Raw genomic sequence first — 10,461 nt, forward strand, 5'->3', positions numbered from 1 at the left:
ATAAAAACACTGGTAAGGTAATATGGTAAAGAAAAAAAATATATAATTATACCTAATTTCCTTGCTCAGAGCAATTATTATAATGCGAAGATTAGCAACGTTTTCATAACATAGACAAAAGAAAATAAACTAATGAAGTTTAAACGGGTATTCCCATCTCCAAGATTCTATTCCAATATCTAGTAGTAATAATAATAATAATAATAATAATAATAACAAATGCCTTTAATTAGAAATGTAGTATAGTTTTTCTGATTTGCCATGTCTCATGGTTACGACCACTGATATAGTGAAAGTTGGTTACAACCACTAGCAACTAACTATGGATACTTAAGGTCCTACAATGCCTGCACATGAGAAAAGAGACATAGCAAATCCAAAACACCTTACAACAGAGATTAAAGGAATACCAAAATTGTTATTCGTTTATATATGTTGAGCCAACTACTGTTCACATTTGGATGTAGCATTTATTTGGTCAAATAATGGTGGTTGAAGGGAAAAACACCGTGAACACAACTTAAGTAATGGTGCTAAAGGTTAGGTTCCCAAATCAAGTAGTTATAAGTTATAACCCTAGCACTCAACTTTAGGATATTCAGAATAATATTTATCGTAGTACGTAAAAAATGTTTGTCAAATTTTGACCTTCAGTTACGTAGATGTCAGACATGCAGTGGATACTGTGTCTGGAGGAACGTCCTGCCTCATCTACTGGCAGACACAAGGCTGTGGGACGGATCTCCCCAGTAAACAGCATACGTGCATATGTTGCCTCATCTACTGGCCTCTATAAGCATACTACAACAGGCAGTGGGACGGATCAACCCAATTAAGAGCACATGAATCTTCACAATAGGTTTAATACCTATTACCACTGTAAGGATTCGACTCGCTTAGGTGCAGCGGGAGACAAACATGAGGCACGTTCCTTTAAAAGTTCACCAGGTTTATTGCTCCATAAACCATAGGCAGCACATTTCTACCATGAGCAGCGCTCTATCTGCAGCCTCAGACACAGGAAGGCTTCTCCTTCCTTGGAACACAGACGACTTTCTGTAGTGTCCCACCTGGACACATGGAACAGCCTTCAGCTCAGGCAAGAACCAACATATGTGTCCATTGTTTCAGGCTCCACAGGCCACTTTCGGTAGTGTCCCAGCTGGACACATGGAAGTCTGTCCACACTCTGACAGACTCCCTCACATGTGCTAAACACCTTAATTACATAGCCCTGTAACCACACCCATAGGTGAGGTATGGATCACATGAGCTGGTCACATGGTCAGGACTTCACCACAGGTCCTGAACATACACATATCTTCAGGCAAAATGGAGTACAGTCCGCACCCAGTGCACTAAATGACATCTTTAGTGCTCATGTACACTATAGGCAAAATACTCCGGGTTGCATCGCAGGGAGCATCCCTCCATGTGACATATCTCCCATTAACCACGCGATCACCTGTCACACCACATATCCCCCTCCTCTGCCTAAAGCCGTGGGGCTTGGCACTATTACTTGACCAGAGATCCTTCTTGGTCGTCTCTGCCAGTCAAATCATCTATCAAAGTCAGGCCCTGCTAGTGAACCCTTCAGTAGGCGTCCATTATTCGACTCTGTCTTGTTCTTTGATAAAGATGTGCCCATGTCAGACCACCCGCATCCCCGGCGGTCAGTATGGTGTTGCGACTCCCTTGCCCCCATACCTCTTGTCTGGACTGACTCTTTGTCACCACTTCTTCTACAGGGTCTCCCACCTAGGTCACTCAGCTCTGAGCTAACTGAGGCATCACTACTTCCTCTTCCATCAGGCCACCTATTGTCCTCTCTCTGCTGGCCATTTCTCCTAATGTCTATAAGGTCCCGAGAGCAGCCCTTCCATTTATCTCTATGTACTCTCTTATCTCCAGCTTGAGGACTTCCAGTCTTAAATGAACCTCTTTGCCTTTCTATACCACGAGTTGAAGGAGGCGGCCATCTTCTTTCCATTTCCTCCAGCTCTCTACTGATATGTTTCCTCTCAAGTCTTAGCTGCTCTACTTCTTTCAGGTATGACACGCGATACTCCAGGAGCATCCGGATATTCCCAAGGCTCTCCATGGACCTGACAATGAGGGATGGAACCATCCCATCTTCACCCTTGTCCTGGGCTTCGTCATCAGCCGGAATTCTCACTCTCATCACGCCAGACCTGTTCACCATGTCCTGCATCACGTTTCCAAACCTTCCGATGACTTTCCTCACCAGACCTCCGGGCACTTGAATGATGTCTTCTGCAATGCCCTGCTGACTTTGAACTTTCCTCGCACACTCTAAACATCGAGCGACTTCTTTTTTTTCCAACAAGATCATCTGCCTTGTGCGGAGGCATTGTAGATGCATATCCCTCAGGATAGTAACCCGCTTCCTTGTGACTTCCTTAGATGACAGTATGACCAGCTGCTTCGTCTCTGGTGCCCAGATCACACTACATGCTTCTATAACCTTCCTAAAGGCCTCATGCACACCTTCCTCAGCACAGGCTTCCTGCATGTCTTCGGGTACCTCCATCACGCACTTGAAGGTCATGGACTTGCTCTCATCCTGGACAGATGGCTCTGGGTTCCCCACGGACACTTCCCTCAAGATATCTGTCACGATCGGATGACTGTCTTGTGCAGCCCTTGGCTCACCATCTTCCTGAGATTTACAGTCTTCAGGACCCTTTTCCAAGATGGGCTTTGGCAGTTCTGCCTTGCTATCAGTCGGGCACGGCCGCTGTACGTCTTCGCCCATCCACTTCTCCCGCAGAAGACCTTTTACTACGACACTGAGTTCTTGCAGAACCTTATCTCGCTCCTCTGCCAGGTAGCAACGCTGATCCTCTCTCCTGAGAATCTCCTGTTGATGCTTCTCTTGGGCCTCTCTGAGCACCTCCATATCTTCCAACAGGGTCTTGTTCATGGTTTTACACGCTGACAGGTGACCTCTGAGCTCAGAGACTTCCTTCTCCAGCTCATCCACTCTGTGCTCAGCTGCTTGCCTTAGGACTCTTTCCCGTTCGACATGTTCTGTTACAGTCTCCTTTATCAGTTGTATTTCACGATCTTGTTCTCTTTTGGCCAGCACGTGTCTCACCACTACCTCTTTAATTATATCATCAAAGGGTACCACTGGGTCAGTCACACCAGTCGAGTGAACCCTCCAGTTACTGTCCAGCACCAATGTGTCTAGTCCAGTCGTCTCATCTCCCAGCCCACCATCTGTCTTATCACGAGACGTCAGGTCCGTAAGTTGGGCAGATGTACTTCTTCCTCTGGTCAGTTTTACCTCTGACCTGTCCATGTCAGGAGCAGTCACTGTCTCAGTGTCTGCTTGCCCCACAGTCGAAGCATCTCCATCGTCCGACCAAACGTCATCAAACAAAAGAAAGTCCCGGCCCCTCTCCCAGGCATAGACTAAGTACCGTGGTATCCCTCTACCTTGGCACTCACCACCTTTGGTCCCCTCAAACACTACTGTGTCTACTGCGTAGTTCACCGTGACCCCGTGTTTACAGTGAACCCTGACGTTTTTCTCGGTCAGAGAGAAACCGAGAGGCGTTCCTGTCAGAGTCACCTGACTCTCAGTCCAGCCGACCAAAGGCTCCTTCCCGGTGCAGCATCATTGTACACATCTGTGGCCCGTCATTACTCCCTGGAAAGGATATTCCACATTCTGAAAAAGACCTGCACATACACTGCGGTACTCCAGACATACCTACTGAGTCACCCAGTGCTGTCACTTCTTCAGACTTGGCCCCTTTCTGGACCACCACCCCACTTTGGGTTGCCACTCCAATTTGGGTCACCGCCCCCTTTTGGGACTCCACCCCTTTTTGGGTTACCATTCCAATTTGGGTCACCGCCCCCTTTTGGGACTCCACCCCTTTTTTTGGTTACCACTCCCTTTTGGGTCACCGCCCCCTTTTGGGACTCCACCCCTTTTTGGGTTACCACTCCCTTTTGGGATTTCCCCATGTCCGTTCTGCAGAACTTCTTATGCCACAGTTCACACCACACAGTTTGTCTCTCACGATACCAGACAAGTCCTTGCTGGCACCACCACAGCTTCTGCTGTCACAAACCACCGGCACCTCCAGCTGCCGTTCACACACACACACACAGCGGCTGGTGTCACTGCAGTTCCTGCTGCGCCGTCTTCGTGGACGCGCCGATCCACCGGAAGCCGCTTGTCCCCTTCGTAACCCCGCCGGGTTACCGGAAGCCGCTTGTCACCCCTTAATAGTTGTGTAAAGCCACAACTACTGTATCCGCTTAGTCACATGCAATAAAGCTGCAGCAGGATGGCGTAGACAGACAGCGTCTGCTATCAATGCTCCCAGGGCAGATCCCAAAAAGAAAACACCAGGTCCCTGTGCTGCGAGATCTTCGTGACCGCTCTGAGCCACAGCAATCTGCCTTGCAAAAAAAACCTTCGTCACCGCTCTGAGCCACAGCAATCTGCCTTGCAAAAAAAACCTTCGTGACCGCTCTGAGCCACAGCAATCTGCCTTCAGGTTTTGCAGAGGAAAAGAGAAGAAAAAAAAAAAAAAAAAAAGAGAAAAAAAAACACATGCACAGTCTCTCACGTGTCCTGTCCGTGTGCCACTCAGGACGTACCGTCTCCACCTGAGAACGTCCAACACACAGGGCACACCGGGTGCTATTCAGGGAGCCGACCCTCCTCCCAGGGTCTCCCAACACACCGGCCTCACCAGGTCCAGGGGCTCAGCGGGAGCTCTTCAGGACATCCGTCTCCGCCTGAGACTGCCCAACACACGCCTCACCAGGTCCAAGGTCATATCACGTGTTCCAGGGATCCGATTCCTCTCCCAGAACCTCCCAACACTGACCCTCCAGGACCTTGCTCACTGACCCCTCCAGGGACACAGTCTCTCACTGACCTTGATCACTGCAACACAGACTCCTGTCTGTTACCTGTGTCTCCTCAGAGGTATCCCACAAATATTAATAGTCACTTTCTCTGACCTCGGTCAGTATTACTCACAGTTGTCAGACCGTCTGCTCTCCTGGCTCAGAATCGCCAGCACTGCCACATGTGCTTCTGGGAGTCGCTGCCCGCAGTCTCCACGAATTGTAAGGATTCGACTCGCTTAGGTGCAGCGGGAGACAAACATGAGGCACGTTCCTTTAAAAGTTCACCGGGTTTATTGCTCCATAAACCATAGGCAGCACATTTCTTCCATGAGCAGCGCTCTATCTGCAGCCTCAGACACAGGAAGGCTTCTCCTTCCTTGGAACACAGACGACTTTCTGCAATGTCCCACCTGGACACATGGAACAGCCTTCAGCTCAGGCAAGAACCAACATATGTGTCCATTGTTTCAGGCTCCACAGGCCACTTTCGGTAGTGTCCCAGCTGGACACATGGAAGTCTGTCCACACTCTGACAGACTCCCTCACATGTGCTAAACACCTTAATTACATAGCCCTGTAACCACACCCATAGGTGAGGTATGGATCACATGAGCTGGTCACATGGTCAGGACTTCACCACAGGTCCTGAACATACACATATCTTCAGGCAAAATGGAGTACAGTCCGCACCCAGTGCACTAAATGACATCTTTAGTGCTCATGTACACTATAGGCAAAATACTCCGGGTTGCATCGCAGGGAGCATCCCTCCATGTGACATATCTCCCATTAACCACGCGATCACCTGTCACACCACACCACGTATTTGGTACAGTACGTAACTGAAGAAGGTCAAAATTTGACCGAAACGTTTTTTACGTACTGCAATAAATATTCTTCTGAATATCCTAAAGTTGAGTGCTAGGTTTATAACTTATAAATAATGGCGGTTAAGATATGTTCCCTAAATATTAATGGCCTTAGAAGCCGTGGAATTGGTTATTTATGTGGAGAGTGACAATGACTTCTAAATGTAATATTTTGTGTGCTTAGTAAACTCCCATTGTCCAGGATGCGTGTAGAGGTAGATGTCCTCTTTCTCCACATGTGATTCAGGCCAGTTTAATGAAAAAAAAGAAGCAGTGTTACTAGTTGTAAATCGCTCTTTCGTTTTTCTCCAATAAATGTGGAGTTAGATTCACAAGGGAAATACATAATTCAAACAAGTTCCGTCGGCAATGTAATTTATACCATTGTGGTAGTGTACACAACCAATAATTCTCAGATAAGTTTCTTACATAAGCTAATGAAAAATGTTAACAAACATATTAGAGTTGTGGAAGTGTCAAACTTTGTTGTGCTGAAGAGGAACATATCACGAACCACTAATGCGCTTGGAGGACAAGCAGAAGAGGGACTCAGTGCAAAAACAGTACATGGGCTCTTAGCAGTCCAGTAGCTCATTATAATGCACAATTCCACCTGCTTTGGAGGTGGAGGTGGCCCCCTTACCTCTCGGGCCCATGGGCAGCTGCACAGGTTGCACCAATGATATGTCCACCCCCGAAGTTATTTTTAAAGTAAGGCCGGAGTCACACTACCGTACAATACGGGCAAGTGCTATGTGAGCAAACATCGCATAGCACTCAGACCAGCGTTAATCTATGGGGCAGCTCATATCACTGTATTTTTTCTCAGGCGTATTCGACATGTGTGTAATGCTGTATAATGCTGGTGAATGTACGTGTATATCATCCGAGACTCTCCAATGCAAGCCTATGTGTGCAAGAAAAACTCAGACGCCACACAGACCATTCGTCTAGCTTGTGACAAATATGCACATATTTTCCTCATTTCAGCCCAATGAGCCATTAAATTCAATGGGGAAAATCAGTGAGAAATGAAAAGCCATACAGATACATTGCTGCGAGAAAATCGCATCATCACATTGCAAATGCATTACGCACGGATGACCATATGGAGAACACATGTGCGACTCTCGGTAGGGACACTAGGACCAATTTTCCATACGTTTAGTGTGACCCTGGCCTAACTAATTTTGTGGAGGAGAGGAGGAGTCTGATTTGTAAGTAGTTAAAAAATGTGTTAGTAGGATTTTGGAATTGGGAGTTAAGATCCTGAAAAGTTAAAAATTGGGCATGATCATGCCTTTGTGTTCCCAGAAGGAGAGGAAAAAGCTTGGGATAAAAAAATATAATTACACAAAAGGGGAATGATTGTAATATTATTTGTTTTTTTGTTTGTTTTTTTATCAATAGCTGCTTTCCATTATTTCATAGTAGGAACAAATGTGGGATGAGGAGGTATTGGTAGGGAAGGTTGTGAATGGTAAGCCCATAGTCATGTCATTAATGGAGTGGAAGTGTTCTGTCTCCGACATCTAATTCACAATCTTTGATTATCTGTTTGTTTATATTTCCAATGATTTACTGTTGAATATACAGAATGTACAGTTTTTCATAGATTCTATTGTTTCCAGTGTTTCTGCTCCCTCTAGTGGCCAGAGTCATAACCGCAGTCTAAGGCTGGTTTCACATTCGCGCTTTTTAAGCGCACGCACGGCCGGGGGTAGCTCCGCCCCCGAGCCGGCTCTCTGCCCGGCGTGCCCGCCCCTTCCTTGTAGCGCCGCCTCCTAGCGCACAGCGGCGCCTGCGATCGGCGCACCCTATCTTTAGCATAGGGTGCGCAGATCGTACGCAGGCCGTGCGCTAGTTGCGCTTTGACCTGCGCTGCGCACTTTTGATGGTGCGCCGTGCGCGCCAAAATCCGAAAAGTTTGATTTTGGCGCGCACGGCGCACCGGCCGTGCGTGCGCTTAAAAAGCGCGAATGTGAAACCAGCCTTATTGTGTTATTTTACTTTCACTTTCAATGAATCTTTTCCCTCCTTTTGCAGTGCATTCTGGTAAGCTTTGCACTGCATTATGATAAGCTTGCAGTGCATTCTGGTAACTTTTGCAAAGGATTATTGTACTTTCCCTCCAGTTTCTCCATTTTCCTTCAGCCTGCATACAAGAAGCATCTCATATCTCTTCTCCCCTTGTGATTGCATCGCTAGTACGTATTCATGCTTTCTGTAGCTATTTCCTGTCCTATTTTACAAATCAGCAAAAAGAGAAAAAACTGTGAAACATAACTTTTAATGTTGTATAAAAGCTACCAAACGATAAAGTGCAATTAAAATAAACCACTAAATCAGTTGCCACAGACTATACAGTGGAGTGTCTGTTTGTATTAGCACCCCAGATCACCCAAAGTACATACATGTGGCTAATTCCATGTCCAAAAGTAACATAACCTGGACAGACTGATACAACTAGATAAAAGACAATGTGAATAACAACCACAGTCTTATCATGAACGGTTACTTAACCAGAGGCATGTATAGCCCCTATCATGCTTAACTAGAACAGAAAAATAACTCATTCATGTCTAGAGAGGGGACATCAAAAACCAGAACAGTGGTCCATAAATGTACTCAATAAAGGAAGGATCTCACCCATATGTCTGGAAGATGCCAATAATCAGATGTCCATCAGAGTTGAGACGAGTCAGGAAGCAGGGAATTACCCTAATCAAACCCTGTAGGGGCTAGCAGACCTGACCACCATAACTCCCGCCCTAACAAGGGCAGTCCACATCTGACCCTCACAAAAATAGCCCTGCAATGTCCCTATGCATCCCGACGCGTTTCGTCATTTATTGACTCTTCAGGGGATCTAACTGCAAGTGCTGGACTTAACACATAGTAACCAGACTCCCTCCTAGGTGACAATGGAGTGAGACAGCTTGTAACAATGGGCTAAATATAGCCTGTTAATCAGGATAAAACACACTCACCTGAAATTCACTCAAACATTCCCCACAGGAAATCACTGAACCTTAAGACGCCATGAATGCTACACCTGCTCCACTCATGGCGTGTATACTAACACAGACACCGCGGTCCCAGCTGCCATACTTCCGGTTTACACGTTATACCCGAAACCAAAATGGCCGCGGGGACTTCCGGTCATGCGCAATTCCATGACCATCATACTCAGCCGCCATACTTCCGGTCCGCTCATTATGCCCGAAGCTAAGATGGTCGCTGAACTTCCGGTCATGCGCAATTACATGGACATAAGACCGCTTTACAAATATCAGAAACAGTGACAATCCAGGCGTCAGTAAAAACCCACGCCTGCATATATAACGCGGTCAGACCTAATCCGTTCCTGCTATTATGCAAATGTATCCATCATAATTACATACGGTAACGAATATGAATAGGATCGTAACTCCGTATTCATCCGTTATGCGCAAACCTGCTGAACCAATGACAGTACAGCAGAATGGAGGGTAAAAGGTAGAGCAAATTGAAGTGGGAGGATTAAACCCTCGAACATAGAATATTTCAGTAGCCAAACAAAAAGATTGAGTGGGTATTTCACAGTATATACAAAGAAGATAAAATCACACAATTCACACATATATGTACATCCTAGATATAGCAGCTATAATTAAGTTGATCATTAAGCCCCCTAGGGGTCATGGTGTCTAAGCAAAAATCTGTCCTCCAAGGCTTTTAGTCGGGAGGAATTATATGTCTTGAAAAAAGGTCTCAGCTTTGTCCCCAGTACAGATTTTGATCTGTTTCGATCTGTGAAAGATCTAAACTTGTTTTTACGCAAGTTACGCTGGAGGAAGTTTTTCCTTCAGCAGGATAATCGTACTTGTGCTGATATGGGGATTCCGTTGGAGTTACTGTCGGATGTACGCCTATTAAATCGTATTGAGGATATTAATCCCAACGATGTTGGAAGGGGTCCTTTTACAGACCTAAAAAATAAAAGCATCAAAATGCCTCCTCCTACTGGAGACTTCTCTGCAATTGACATTTTTGAGAACTTAGTCAAGCAAGACTTGAAATCCTTAAATGGAAAAAAGATGTTTTCCAGGTACTATTGTACCAAGGCAGAGATGAGAGTTATAAATAGGCTTGAACAGGATGACCACATTGTCATTAAACCCTCAGATAAGGGTGGCAATGTGGTCATCCTTGATGCTGTACAGTATTCCACAATGTGTGAAACATTGCTTGAAGATAGAGTGAGCTATGAAATTCTGGCTCATAATCCCACCTCTGAATATCTGATGGAGCTCAGAGATATCCTGGACCAAGGTTTATCTCTGAAGGTCATTGATAAATCTGAATTTGATTTTTTAATGCCAAAGGATACAACGATGGCTACTTTTTACTGCTTACCAAAATTACACAAGGGCCTATCGCCTTTAAAAGGCAGGCCCATAGTATCGGGTATTGGCAGTGTAAGCCATAATATTGGCATTTATTTAGATCGTGTCCTAAAACCTTTTGTTGCTTCCTTGCAGTCTTTTGTACAGGATACCCCCGATCTTCTTCGGAGAATCAAGGGATTGTGTATTGACTCTGAGGTTAATTTGGCTAGTATTGATGTCGAGGCCTTGTACACCTCCATACCTCATGATAAGGGATTGGAAGCCGTCATGTATTTTTTAAATACTAGAGGCTGTCAATA

Source organism: Dendrobates tinctorius, unplaced genomic scaffold (genome assembly GCF_039654945.1).
Source record: "Dendrobates tinctorius isolate UK_male_01 unplaced genomic scaffold, ASM3965494v1 ptg000127l, whole genome shotgun sequence".
Taxonomy (NCBI): Eukaryota; Metazoa; Chordata; class Amphibia; order Anura; family Dendrobatidae; genus Dendrobates; species Dendrobates tinctorius.